The sequence below is a fragment of the Hyperolius riggenbachi genome, chromosome 3 (genome assembly GCF_040937935.1).
Source record: "Hyperolius riggenbachi isolate aHypRig1 chromosome 3, aHypRig1.pri, whole genome shotgun sequence".
Lineage (NCBI taxonomy): Eukaryota > Metazoa > Chordata > Amphibia > Anura > Hyperoliidae > Hyperolius > Hyperolius riggenbachi.
In genome coordinates, this window is record NC_090648.1 from 216,200,420 (window position 1) to 216,215,574 (window position 15,155).

At 42.3% G+C, this 15,155-nt stretch overlaps 1 protein-coding gene across 5 annotated transcripts in view; it reads left to right on the forward strand.

Moving 5' to 3' along the window:
- The window catches only part of LINGO1 (leucine rich repeat and Ig domain containing 1), a 560,070-nt gene that overhangs the window by 158,268 nt on the left and 386,647 nt on the right, over positions 1–15,155 (forward strand). Inside the window, exon 1 of one of the 5 annotated variants that reach the window (XM_068275718.1) lies at positions 7,767–7,836. The exons of 3 other annotated variants lie outside the window; for them this stretch is intronic. The gene's annotated coding sequence lies outside the window, so the exon portion shown is untranslated. Of the gene's footprint in view, positions 1–7,766; positions 7,837–7,865; positions 8,168–15,155 lie in introns of those variants that run through there. One more of the 5 variants, XM_068275719.1, reaches the window with a different exon arrangement.

Sequence of the window (15,155 nt, forward strand, 5' to 3'; positions counted from 1 at the left end):
AGCCTGCGCGGTACAGCCCGGAGGACGTCCGATGACGTCAGCGTGCCGTCGTGAGGCGCATTTTGGAGCGCAGAAGAAGCCCGACCTGGCCGCCGGCCTGGCCAGGTTGGGTCGGCCACCGGAGACCACCGGGAGCCTGCGGAGCGGCGCCGAGGGCACCTCCTGCCTGCCACAGGCTGGAGGAAGCCCCAGGTAGGTGGATGCGGATTTTTTTTTTTTACTCGTCCCTGAACCTTCCCTTTAATGGCAAAAGAACAAACCACCTCAGAAAACAGTACAGATCCTCATGTGATCAGTTTCTAAAGAAGTATCGTTTTTCTTAACTTATATCCTACATGTCAAGCGCTTTCCCGCTTACCAAATCTGGCCCACAGAGCCATCAAATTTGGCTCACAAGTGGTTTCCAACTTTACATTATATTTGTCTCACTCTGGACCACCAGAGAAGCTACCGTATGTTGTGGGTGACACCAGGGAACAGTATTGGGGTGGGGGGGGGGGGGGGCACTAGGAACCAGGAAAGTGTTCAGTGGTGGGAAGGGGGACCTTTAGACAGAAGGGAACTATATAGGAGCGGGAGGGCAGCCACTAGACATCAGGAAATTATTAAGTGGTGCAATGGGGATCACTAGACACTAGGTTACTGTACAGGGGAGGGAGGTGGCCACTAGACTCCAGGGAACTGTATAAGACACCAGGGAACTTCATAGGGGAGGGGGTCACTAGACACTGAGGAACTGTAAAGAGGAGGGAGGTGGCCACTAGACACAAGTGAACTTCATAGGGGAAGGAGGGGGCCACTAGACACCAAGGAAGAATATAGGAGAGGAAGGGTTTTCAGCTAGACACCAGGGAACTTTATAAGGTAGGGAGGGGGTCACGGGACTTTGAGATTGGCCCATGACTTGGCCCCTGTGTTCAATTTAGGCTCACTTTGTGTTTGAGTTTGTAACCTCTGACTTTTATATGTAGACTATGTTGCTAATGTGATATATTGTATCCGGATGCAACATTATATAAACACATTATCCTATGCTTCCCAAGGTCAGAGTATCCTTAAATGTGTTTGGATAGGCTTATGTAGTATTACCCATGTTTGGGCAATCCAAGTTTGGAAGTGATTTTTAAGATTCTGGAAGATTATATCTGGACTGGCAGATACTTGAGATTCAACTATCATTTATTTAGAGAAAGCTCCTTAAAACCATTGCACAAGTTATGTATGGAGTTAATGAATGCCTCACAATGGTGGTTGAGATATGGTCAATTGATACAAACAGTAAAAAATAGTTTGGGTGGATTAGTATGCACATAAATAATGCAACCTTAGAAACAATAGCATAACATAAAAATGCTGGAAAATCATTGTTAATTTTTTTTAAATTATAATTTAATGGAGCTGTAACGATTGGTGTCAGCACACAGAGAGAATCTGATTATTGGTGATCTGCAGTATCACCAAGAATACAGATGTATGCCTGATTATTGATGATCTGCAGAATCACCAAGAATACAAGTATGACTAACCTCTGGACACCTAATAATGTGTAAGTGTTTTTGGTGCAACAGTAGAAGGCTATCTCCCGTGGAGCGGGAGATACAGACACTACTGCAGCCAGTGGACACCTGAGGAGCAGGTGACCTCTGGCCGAGCAGAGGCTATCTCTAGAGAGGAGATAGAGGCAGCAGCCAGTGATTCCCTGATGGAATAGGAATCAGACTGTACTGCAGCCAAGGATTACCTGGTGGCTTGGGAATCAGACTGTACTGCAGCCAATGGACTCCTAATGGGAAGAAGCCACTGACTGAACTGCAGGAAGGCCTCTCCGAGGAACAGGAGGTCCTTGCAGCTAACTGACACCTGGTGGATTAGTGTCAAGGAAGTACAGACAGACTGATCACTCGAGGGATGAGTGACAGCCAGGAAGGTCAGACAGGCCAGGTCGGCAACACACGAGCATATGAGGTACAAAGACAGAAGACTGATTCGGTAACCGGATACAGGCAGGGTCAGCAACTGGTAGACAGATGGGCAGAGGTACTGAATCAGAAAGCAAGAGAAAGGTCAGCAAAGCCAAAGGTCATAACAGATATACATAAACACAATCCTAGTCTGAGGTGTGAGGTCCTTGGTCTCGACACCCAGGAACTGATCTGATGAATTACCCAGTTTCCTAGACTAGGGTGTGAGGTTCTTGGTCTCGACACCCGGGAACTGGTCTAAAGTATAACAGAGTAATGACACAGCGATCCTAAGCTTGGGTGTGAGGTCCTTGGTCTCAACACCCTGGAACTGATCTAAAGTATAACAGAGAAATGACACAGCAATCCTAAGCTTGGGTGTGAGGTCCTTGGTCTCAACACCCGGGAACTGGTCTAAAGTATAACAGAGTAATGACACAGCAATCCTAAGCTTGGGTGTGAGCTCCTTGGTCTCAACACCCTGGAACTGGTCTAAAGTATAACAGAGAAATGACACAGCAATCCTAAGCTTGGGTGTGAGGTCCTTGGTCTCAACACCCTGGAACTGGTCTAAAGTATAACAGGGTATAATAACAAGGTAATCTGGCTAAGTGTGAATTCCCAGCTCCTGCTGGTTCTAACACACTGTAAGATCTGACTGAGGTCTGAGTGCTCACACGGAAGTATTCGCAACGGCAGACAACCAGCAACTGACAAGCAAGATCTATACAGGATCTTCTCAAAAAATTAGCATACTGTGTTAAAGTTCATTATTTTCTGTAATGTACTGATTAGATGTAGACGTTCATATATTTTAGATTCAAATACACACAACTGAAGTAGTTCAAGCCTTTTATTGTTTTAATATTGATGATTTTGGCATACAGCTCATGAAAACCCAAATTTCCTATTTCAAAAAATTAGCATATTTCATCCGACCAATAAAAGAAAAGTGTTTTTAAAACAAAAAAAGTCAACCTTCAAATAATTATGTTCAGTTATGCACTCAATACTTGGTCGGGAATCCTTTTGCAGAAATGACTGCTTCAATGCGGCGTGGCATGGAGGCAATCAGCCTGTGGCACTGCTCAGGCGTTATGGAGTACCAGGATGCTTCGATAGCGGCCTTAAAGAGAACCAGAGATGAAGCAACCTCATGTATTTTACCTTATAAATCAGTGGGAACATGACAGTAAACACCTAATCTGCTCTTTGTTACATTGTTCTCTGTTTAATTTGCCTGTTATCACCTCTAAGATAAGAATCCCGACTAAGCAGTCGGTCTGGCTTTGCTACAGAATAATTATAGCTGAGACTGTGTTCTTTACTGTCTTCAAGTCCAAGCCTGCCCCCTGCTGGCTTTGCTCAGGAATCATTATAGCTGAGTCATTATAGCAAAGCCAGAATCAATGCTCAGTCCGGGATTCTTATCTCAGCTAGATAACAGACACTTTTAGCAGTGAGGATGGAACAGAGAGCATGGTAAATGTTTTCTCTAATGTTCCCACTGATTTCTATGGTAAAATACACAAGGGTGCTTCGTCTCTGGTTCACTTTAAGCTCATCCAGAGTGTTGGGTCTTGCGTCTCTCAACTTTCTCTTCACAATGTCCCACAGATTCTCTATGGGGTTCAGGTCAGGAGAGTTGGCAGGGCAATTGAGCACAGTAATACCATGGTCAGTAAACCATTTACCAGTGGTTTTGGCACTGTGAGCAGGTGCCAGGTCATGCTGAAAAATGAAATCTTCATCTCCACAAAGCTTTTCAGCAGATGGAAGAATGAAGTGCTCCAAAATCACCTGATAGCTAGCTGCATTGACCTTGCCCTTGATAAAGCACAGTGGACCAACACCAGCAGCTGACATGGCACCCCAGATCATCACTGACTGTGGGTACTTGACACTGGACTTCAGGCATTTTGGCATTTCCCTCTCCCCAGTCTTCCTCCAGACTCTGGCACCTTGATTTCTGAATGACATGTAAAAGTTGCTTTCATCTGAAAAAAGTACTTTGGACCACAGAGCAACAGTCCAGTGCTGCTTCTTTGTAGCCCAGGTCAGGCGCTTCTGTCGCTGTTTCAGGTTCAAAAGTGGGTTCATGCTTCCATCTGCTGAAAAGCTTTATGGAGATGAAGATTTCATTTTTCAGCACGACCTGGCACCTGCTCACAGTGCCAAAACCACTGGTAAATGGTTTACTGACCATGGTATTACTGTGCTCAATTGGCCTGCCAACTCTCCTGACCTGAACCCCATAGAGAATCTGTGGGACATTGTGAAGAGAAAGTTGAGAGACACAAGACCCAACACTCTGGATGAGCTTAAGGCCGCTATCGAAGCATCCTGGGCCTCCATAACACCTGAGCAGTGCCACAGGCTGATTGCCTCCATGCCACGCCGCATTGAAGCAGTCATTTCTGCAAAAGGATTCCCAACCAAGTATTGAGTGCATAGCTGAACATAATTATTTGAAAGTTGACTTTTTTTGTTTTAAAAACAATTTTCTTTTATTGGTCGGATGAAATATGCTAATTTTTTGAGATAGGAAATTTGGGTTTTCATGAGCTGTATGCCAAAATCATCAATATTAAAACAATAAAAGTCTTGAACTACTTCAGTTGTGTGTATTTGAATCTAAAATATATAAAAGTCTGATGTTTATCAGTACATTACAGAAAATAATGAACTTTATCACAATATGCTAATTTTTTTAGAAGATCCTGTATATACTTGCAGTGCTGTGCAGCTCCGCCCGAGCCACTCAGCCAATCCAGAGTCCAGCTGGGATCAGCTGATCTGCCTGATCAGCTGTTTCCCCTTCTGCTGGTATAAATGTCCTGTCACCTGGCGCGCGCGCGCGTAGCTCTCCATCTGTGTGCACTAGAAGGTCCAGACAAGCCAGGCATGTGTTGTTGCGCGGAAACCGCCGGTCTGAACCCGGAGATAGCCGCCCTGTCACTAGACCGCGCGGCGGCATCTCCACTGTTCATTACAGGAGCATAAGCAACCTAACATAGATAATATCGGAAGAACATATAAACAGATAATCTCAACTATTTCAGATGACCACTGGGATATAGTTCAAAAATATAATACTATTTAGGGCTTGTCACATTACACAATCTAATCCAAAGTAAACATTTTCACCAAAGTTATTGTATACCAGTTACGGTAGATTATATAGAATGAATAAAAGGATATACAGTATGTAAACATCACTAAGTTATCTTCACCTTGTTTTGGAACTGCCACAAAATACAAAGGTTGTGGGGAGAGATAAAAGAGTTTATCTATAAAGTATTGGAGCTACGCTTTGCTCATAGACACTATTAAGTATCTTCACAGAGGTCTCATTGGGGTAATATAATAAAAGACTTCCATGTTTATTAATGTTCTACGTGAGGAATGCTATTGTTCTTCAATGCAAAATCAAGTTCCCACGCTGCAACTCTGGTTTAAATAGATTAACTATGTTCTCCCAAAGTACAAATTAATACATGAATCCAGGGGTCTGAAACAACTAAGTTTAAATAAGATATTTTCTGCGTCTCTTTTTTTGTTCACTTCCAAATGCAACTGGATATTATTTGGCTTGTTACTACTGGGTGATGATTCTTACTACTACTTATGTACATTTTGCTGCTAATGGTATGTTTCGAAAAGAATCTTAAAATATCTGTACTGCTGTCCCACACCATCTCCAAAAGACAAAGGGCCTGATTCACAAAGCGGTGCTAACAGTTAGCACGCTGGTGAAAAGCCCTTTATCACGACTAAACTCAGTTTAGGCATGATAAGTTTAGGTGTGATAAGTTTAGGTGTGATAAGTTTAGGCATGATAAGTTTAGGTGTGATAAGTTTGGGCATGATAAGTTTAAGCACCAACTGGGTTAGCACCGCAGTGCACAGCTGATCAAAAGTTGTGCGCTAGCAAAGTTTGGTGCACTTCGCATAGAGTTTAATGGCACTGCTTTGCGTGCGGGACTTTGCGCGCGATCTAAACGTATCTAAACTTAGCATGCCTAAACTTATCATGCCTAAACTTATCACGCCTAAACTGGCTTTTCACCAGCATGGTGTAATGGTTATCATGCCTAAAGTCTCTAACTGGGTTAGCACCGCTTTGTAAATCGAGCCCAAAGTGTGCCTGATACAATTATTGTTTCTACCATGATCTCAGTTTTCAATGTAAAACACAGTAAAACTGTGGATTGTAAGTAACTTGGTTTAGAGCGCTTTGCAAGACAAGCAAAAAATATTATGAAATTTTGACTTGATAAGCAAGCAACGTCTCGATGTACAAGCAAAGTAAGTATACATGCATCACATCATTACAACTCAGCCATTGGTTCTTCACTCTTTGATGCTTAATTTGAGTTTAGTGACTGTACAATGTCTCATTTCTGTGAAATCCTTAAAAGTTGGCAAAAACAACTATCATTGGATAAGTTCCTTGTTAAAGCCACACACACAAAAAAAAAGGTTGGAGTAAGCCAACAGATGGCAATGATTCTGTTACTTATAGTGAAAGGTTCTTTTTTACATTTTTACTTCATACAGTACAGTACTTTGTATTAAATATTTTTCTATAAATGTTTTTGGACCGTGGAACAAATCATCTGTGTTTCCATTGATCCATATGGAGAAATTTGCTTTGATATAAGATTTGGATTACAAGCATGTAGCAAATTATGCTCGTAAGCCAAGGTTCCACTCTGGGCTGTGGAGTCGGAGTCGAGGAGTTGGGGCAGTTTTGGGCACCCGGAGTCGGAGTTGGAGTCGGAGTTGTGGTTTCATAAACTGAGGAGTCGGGAGTTGGAGTCGGGTGATTTTTGTACAAAATCCACAGCCCTGTTAAATATTAGACTAAGGAGTCGGAGTCTGGGCCATTTTGGTTACCCGGAGTCGGAGTCGTGGTTTCATAAACTGAGGAGTCGGAGTTGGAGTCGGAAGATTTTTGTACCGACTGCACAGCCCTGGTTCCACTGTATATTATTATATTTAGTATTATGAACATATTGAAAATAAATTGACTTTAATTTGAGTGAATTTAATTTTAATTTTAGTAAAAAGATCCGGGGATCAGTAAGTTGGGCACATGCTTATACTGCTAGCATTGTCTGCAATAGTTATACTCTGAGCTGAAACTCCCCCTCCTGCTTATTCATGCCTTCATGCTGACTAGGTAATAAAGCAGGTGTGTAGCAATTTTGAATTGGAGCCCTGTATCACTCCTAATTGCAAAGTTCTTCACTTGCCCTAGAGAACCAGGCTTGCCAGAATTTGCAGAGCACAGAACACAGGAGCAGGATGTGTGGATCTACAAAGCTCTCTCGGGGGGTCATAGCGATGCGGCAGATTCACAAGCAAGCTTGTTATATTTGTGACCACATTGTATTGTGTAAACTCCAATTTAGGGCAAGCTTGTGATATTAATGACCACTGTGACAAAGTCGATACCCAGGAGGTAATCGATTTGTCCCAGGTTGTGTTTGATGGGAGGTACGTTCCACCTGGGATCAGACGCTACATTCAGTAGCAGCTCCGGAATAAAAGGTTTTGGCTGTCTGTCACATGGACAGAGGTTAAAAACCTTACTTGGGTCCAGAGCTAACCAGATGCAGAGTGGGCGGGCGCATCTGGTCGCCAGATCCTGGGTGGATCGATTGCTCTGTGTATGTGGGCTTCTGCTGGAGTCAGGCACACACAGGGTTAACAGAGCAGCTTTGAAAGGCTAGAGGAGGAGAGAGAGAGGGTGTGACCAGCAAGGTCTGACAGTCTGCTGGGATTTGCTTTCAGGAAGCTAGTTTTGCTCTGGAGAGAAAGTGCAGGCTGCACGTGGAGTTTGGTGTGTTCCTGATATTGAAAGCTGAATGTAAGCTGGTGGCCTCGACTGGCCTTTTTGTTTTTCATTTGAACTGTACTTTACAAACTGCCAAAAGACTGCTGTTTAAGAAGCCTGCTGTCCAATAAACTCTGGTTTGTTTTGGAAACTACACCTGTCTGTGCTGCTATCTCCCGCTGAGTACTCACCATTTGCAGCTGATCCCTCACACCACATAGATTGTAAAAATTAGACTTGGGAACACTCCATTCATGCACAACATCAGAGATGAGGTACTATCTATTCTAGATCAAAAGAAGCAAAGATTACTATTAACCCTTGCAGAAAAACCAGGATCGCGGCTGCTCCCATCCTGGCGCAGGTACAACCTTTTATTTTGACATCATTAAGGGGGAAGGTTTCCTTTACTTGACTGCTTGACTACTTTTTAACAAGAGTTTTTAATATTGCTTACTATAGCACAGTGTATTAGTATAACAGATATCAGCCATTAAATGTTGTGACTGTAGATCTCTGCTGCTTTATGCCTCAGGTCTTTGCGCACCTGCCTACTATTACTGTGACAGGGATTAAATAATGATCTCATCTGTGGGACAGTTAATGTCAGCACTAAATAAGTACATAATAATTCAGGTATTGGAGAATGTCTGAAAAGGTATTATGTAGTGAACTCACCTCATCAGGGTTTCAGCAATGTGGCCAGGTCTTCTAAAGAGGCGACCTGAACATCCGACTTCCTTCTCAGGCCAGCACAATCGGGTTGCTTCCCGACTGCGTTGCACCTCCAGTGGTCCTGCACAAGTTCACAAGCCAATGGCTTCTTAAGGTCAGTACTATCCATGTCACCAATTTTGCATCAATTTTTTCTGATGAACGATCATTTTTTTGCAATATGAAGATTTGTTAAACGATGTTTAACAATGTGTTACCACCCACAGCGATTGCTCATATTGAACAAATGCTACATTGGATCACTGGATGAATGATCGTTCCAATTGTCATAGACTCCCACGGTAGTTCCCACGGTCACATAAACGTTCATTTCAGCGGTCGTGAACGTCGCTTGTAGATTTGGCCAGGTGGACCAAGGTACAATCGTTTATTGGTTTAGATCCCCGATCCATTTGGCCATGGGTACTTAGCTTTAAGGTGGCCACAGGCCAAACAATAAAATGATCAGATTTTATGTCATTTGATAACAATGATCAGTTGTACAGAAAGATTAAAAGCTTTTTTTTTATTATTATTCTTTTCGAGAAATGTAATCTAATTTCTCATTTCCCAATTGAATTGGGAGTTGTGGATTTTTCTGAATCTTTATAAAAATGCAATGGTGTGGTGAGGATTCTGAATTTCTTGATGTATAGACCCAAGTAATTTTCTCAAAGTTTTTAAAGTGGACCCAAACTTTGGCACAGGACAGAAGGAGAAATGCGCACTGTATAGTATATATTAGAGGGTTTAATCTGTCTAATTCCCCCTCATTTCTGTCTAATTACAAGTTGCAGTTTGATCTCTCCCCTGTGTCATCTGACTGCCATGGCAGATAGGCTCATTTGAAAGTACAGGATGTTAATAATATGTCTGCTTCCATGACAGCAGGAGGTAGATACACTGCTGATTTATTGCAGGATTTATATCAGCTGTAGCAAAGAAATGTTTTTCTTTAAAGGTTATTATGCTGTTGCGTATCGTTTAGAACAGAGAAGAACTTCTGGTCTGCTTTAATCATTTTTTACAATTGGGGAAAATTTGAACACACGTGTGTGATTAGATACCATCAATCAGAACAATTAATTGAAATTCATGGAATTGAAAAGAAATGGTGTATGGTATTTGTCCATCTTTAGACAGATGCATGCCTTATTCCCTATGATGACACCAGAACCAGATTGAGAGGAACTATTAAAGTACTGTTGGATGAGTGGCCAACAGGCCACTTTGTTACTATTGTAACCAATGAGCTGCTGGGACTTATAGCCCCACCTATTGGCCATTGTCCCAATATATTTCTTCCCCATTCAGTGCATGCCCATGATAGTATTTAGCTATCTGTGTACTACTCTGCTTAGGTGCAACTGTCAGATTGCCTTGTGTATAACAGTAGATTGACTGTTGACAGTATTGATTGCTGCCTGGACCGACACCTGCTTGTGTACTCTAGCCCTTGGATACCATGAACTTCTGACTTCCCATTTATAATCCTTGCCTATACTACATTGTCCCCTGCTTAACATCTGGTAGCCTGCTACTTCCTGATATTACTGTTACTGACTCGGACTCCCTAATTACTTTTTTTCTTGTGCCCCGCACATAGGGCTTTTGGGGATATGTCTGCCTTTCCAGGCCTATATCCCTATATCTTGTACATTTAAGGCCTAGGTATAACTGAGTGCTGAGACGATGCATAAAGTCATCCCTCAGCTGAGAAAGGATGCCTCACATAGGGTGAATACTGTGGAGGACATAGGGACTGGAGGAAGGAAGGAGATCCTCTAGGTCTTGCATACTGTATATAAAGGTGTATAATTAATGTGAGGCTATGTTAACTGTGTTTAATTTATGTTGTAGAAATTTCCTCAGGCTGTGGGGCACATCAAATAAATATTTTTTTTTCAACAATATATATTTTCCCCCATGCCATTTTATGCTGTGAACTGTATTGAACTTTTGATATGTTTTATTTTTCTGTTGAATGGGTGTGCATAAATAATCTTTCAGTTCTTATTTCAGTGAATGTATTTGTTATTTTGTGAATGCAATCTCTGGTTTGGCTTGTGGTGTTCCTGCTATCAATAGAAAATGGTGCACACGCCCACTATGTGAACCAGAGTGATTTATTCCAAGAATTCCAACATGCACATCAGACGATCGTTTCAACATCAAGACACACCCCTTCCATAGTATTGAGTACAATGTACATATACACTAAGTATGTTACATTTTCTCATCCATTCTCATGAGAGAAATCTATGTTATAGAAAAGGTCATTAATGAGACAACTAACGGTCAGGCAAAAATATCTTTGCTGAGTATCACACCCTTTTGAAACGCTATTGCATCAGACCCAGGAATAAAAAGGCCTTTTCTTTTTGCTTTTTTTTGTGTCTGCTTTTTATTTTCAGGATGAGAATCTGATACAGTTTACATATATAGGCGGTCTATGTAAACAATGGTACTCATGCTGGAAATTAAGGGCTATTATTGGACCCCCGGGTAGATCTGGAGATCTGGGTTGGATTTTATTCTTATTTCAATGCTTTGAGATGCAAGAGTAAGAAAAGGCCGCTTCTTTCTCTCTCCCAGCCTGTAATTTCACTGTGCTTAGTAGAGTATAGTGTTTTAAAGTTGAATTACGGTATTGGATGAATTTCACTAAGTGCCTAATTGTTTAATGGTAATTGACTTCACCTGAAGTATTACTGTGGTAGGCAGAGATTAATGCCTTACTTGATTTTGCGCAGTGCATCTGAACAAATTGTACTTTGGACACAGGGAGAGCAAGTTAGTTCTGTCCATTTTAGAGAAATACGCTTCTACTTTGAATTTACAGTGTGATATTTTGTGTGACAAAGGGTGCTTCATATACAAGTGCAACTCCCTATGCAGCATGCTCCAACTATATGTGACTTAAGGGACTTCTGAACTTAATTGTAGCAGCAGTGATGTGTAGATTCTGCCTCTTTATTGCAGTAATTAAGTTGGTTTAATTCCCCAGTGTTGATGTTTTTTTTGTAATGATCAGTAAAGATCCTGTCTCATTAGTCGTCATGCAGTCTTGTGGATTGTGGCTTGATTGTCATCTTGATCACTGCCCTAGATCAGTGGATGTGTAGTAATGCTTTGGCCAGAAAGCATCACATGACCTGACCTCTGACCAAGATTTAAGGTATAGATACATTTGAGACTATGAGAAACAGAACTAATTGTCATTTACCGGTATTTCTCCTGTATTTAAAAAAAAACATTAAAAAAATTATTCAGTCCTGCAATTCTCCCTGAAAGTGACTCCTGATTATGTCCTTTATAATCACATGCCTAGTATAAATATATAAACACTCTAAACTCTATTCTACTACTTATCATGGTTAAAATGTTACCACATATGTCTCTTATAGTTTTGCTAAAACTCCCAAATTTGATCATAATTTTTAAAATTACTTTTTATGTTGGATTGAGTTTGTCCTTACCTATTTTTTATGTGACGTGGGTCCAAGCTTTAAAACACACCAAAATGTATTCTACAACTCGTCACACAGTTAAAATGATACATGTGCCTCATTTAGTTACAAACTGGGACAACACTCTCCACAACTACACTGGACAAATATATACGTCCAGTTTGCATTACGTGGTTAAAGGGAACCTGTACTGAGTAAAATTATTTAAAATAAACACATGAGGTAACTTCAAATGAACATTAAATAGTTACCTTGCCATCAGTTCCTCCTAGAAGCTCACCATTTTCTTCTGACAATTATCCCTTCCAGTTCTGACAACATTTTGTCAGAACTGAAATATATCAGTTGCTGTCAGGTATAGCTGAGTGGACAACCGATGTGCCTGGTAATGTCCATGTTTCCCTATGGCTCAAGTGGACGATGTTACAGTTTAACAGTGTGCTGACCAGAAAGCTGTTATGGGGTAATGGCCATTTTCAAAATGGAGGACGGAGTATTCCCTTGTGGACAAACAGGATGCGGGAGAGGAGAAGGAGGTTGAGGAGTAGACTACATGGGAGGTAGGTATGACTTGTGTATGCTTATTTTGACTTTTAATTTTCAGTTCAGGTTTTCTTTAAGATTCTTGAATGGGGCTACACTGAACATGTAAAGCAAATCTTAAAATGGACAGCTAAGACCCAGAAATGGTTTTTGATTGACAGTAGGCTGCATTTGAGTGGCTTTATTGCCCCCAAATCACCACCTACCAGACCTGTTATGTGGCCCTTCTTCCACCTGCATTTATGTTCAATGATGTCATCATGCACAACTGGTCAGAGAACACCTTGGCATACCAGGCTGATTTAGAACTCCCCATGCCCTGCTCCAATAGGAATGCAGGGGAGTGTTTCATGTCTGGTGAGTGGGAAGGTCCCAGAATCATGGAAGAGGAGAGCTCTGGGGAACACGTGATTCTGGATGCACAGCTATTTCCACAGTTGCCGCTATATGAATACCGCTGGAAGAAAGATAGATCTGTCCTAGTATAAATTAATAGTTTTTAATATAAAAACAGTTTCAAGCACATTACCGTGGACCACCTGTAAGTGCTCAATTAACACATTGCTTACAGGTCCACTTTAAGGACAACAATCAGTAAACATGTTATGATATTGGCGTTTCTGAGCATTGACAAGCATATGAGTATATACTGTCCTCCTGTTATTTCATGTTAAAAAGCCCCTAAAGCTCACTTTTACTCACTGTTGGCCTTAGGAGTTTGGAACAATGCATGTGCATACAGGTGACTGTACCTCTTCCCACATGGTTCGTTCCATTATTAATATTTTTTCCCCGCTACATACGGCCCTGGAACTGACATGACCGCAAAGCTACGGAAGCTGCTAGTCTCCTCCTGTAGTATCTCAGAGAGATGTGTAGCTGTCATTTTCCTAGCTCAGATTTACAAACAGTGCAGCAGCAAGAAGAGGGCTCTCTGATCAGGACATCTGCCTCTTTCACTGAACACTGTACTGATTTTACACAGCCACTCAGCCTAATCGACTTCAAGAACAGCTTGGAGATCAGTCCGGCAAATTTCAGCCAATCTGACTACCTGAAGTGACTGACAGAATCAATACTGCCTGCAGTGAAAGACGCCGACACAGGAGAGGCCAGTGTAATGTCAGATTTCACCGAAACGTAGCAGCGGTTGTTCAATCACACAACAGCTGATACAGGCAGAGTTCATATCTGCTTTGCCCTCATAAATGCCTCACATCGCACTGTCCTGTGACACTGCCCTGGCAGATGCATTCAGGTATTGACTACCCTGATCAGGTACCTTTTGGTGGTGCCACATTGTTTGAAAAGACCAGGGAGTGACAGGTTCACTTCTGCTTGATATACTTCAGGGGAGACCTGTAGTTTTAGTAAACCCATGGTCACATCTGTTCTAGGACCACAGGACCAAAATATAAATGCTGGTTTAAACCATGTAGAAAGGGGGTTGTTACAGTCACCCATCTACTCATGATTTGGTTCATCTCTTCTGACGCTAACATTCAGTAAATGGGAGCTTTAAGGACTTGCAAAACTTGAAAGGTTATGTCCTCACTCAGTCTCTATGCCCCAATCTATTACCGTGGCTCCGAGCCCGGCCCACGTCTTCACCTACAGACAAGCCCCCGCATGAACAGGACGCGTTAATTGTCTCCTGACTACGGTTACCCCCAGGTCTTAACATGCAAGGCATACAGACTGAGGTAGAGAGGAATAACCTGTTAGAGCCCTAATGAGGCTTGTAACACAGTTCAGCAGTATCACACAAGGTTTATTACCTTGGTTCAGAGGGATGAGGCAATCAGCCTCATTTGTGAGTAGTAGCAGAGATGACAAGTGCAGATTTCCAGATATCAGAGGAGCGATCAAGCAAGTCCACATGCAAAATTTCAGGCAATAGGTAATCCAGGTATGGCACAGTTCATGCAAAATTATTTAGCAAGCAATGGATGCTCCAGGTCGTATGTGATATAGTACATGTGAAACTGCATGAAAAGTTGTTCAAGTACTGATAGGGATTAGTATGAGTATACTTATCGTCCAGTTCAGGTAGCATGCAAGAAGTATCCAGTAAACAGGCAATGGTTGGTCCAGCTGGCAGACAAGAGTATCCAGTAGACAGGCAAGGGTTGGTCCAGGCAACAAGCAAAGAGTATCCAGTAAAAAGGCAAGGGTCGGTCCAGGCAGCAAGCAAAGAGTATTCAGTAAACAGGCAAGAGTCGGTCCAGGCAGCAAGCAAAGAGTATCCAATAAACAGGCAAGGGTCGTGTCAGGAACCAGCCCGCAACAGGCCTGCGTATACGGTTCCCGACTGCAGGTTTGACCAGATTGAGAGGGGAAGCAGCCTTAGTCGAGCTACCACAAGGCTGTGACCCCTCAAACACTTCTTACTGCCACCAGTAGCTGTTGCTAGACACGCCCACTCTGCTGTCGAGTGTCCAGCACGCAATCCGCGTTTTCGTATTCGGGTCAGCTTTGCGCTTTAGGCCGAATACAGGAACGCCACGCACACACACAGTTCCAATCTTACACTGTAGTGAAGCAAAACCACTAACAGTCATTCCGAACTATACTGTTAGCCACTCCGAGACTTCCCACTCTGCTGTCGAGCGCGGAAGTGCCCCA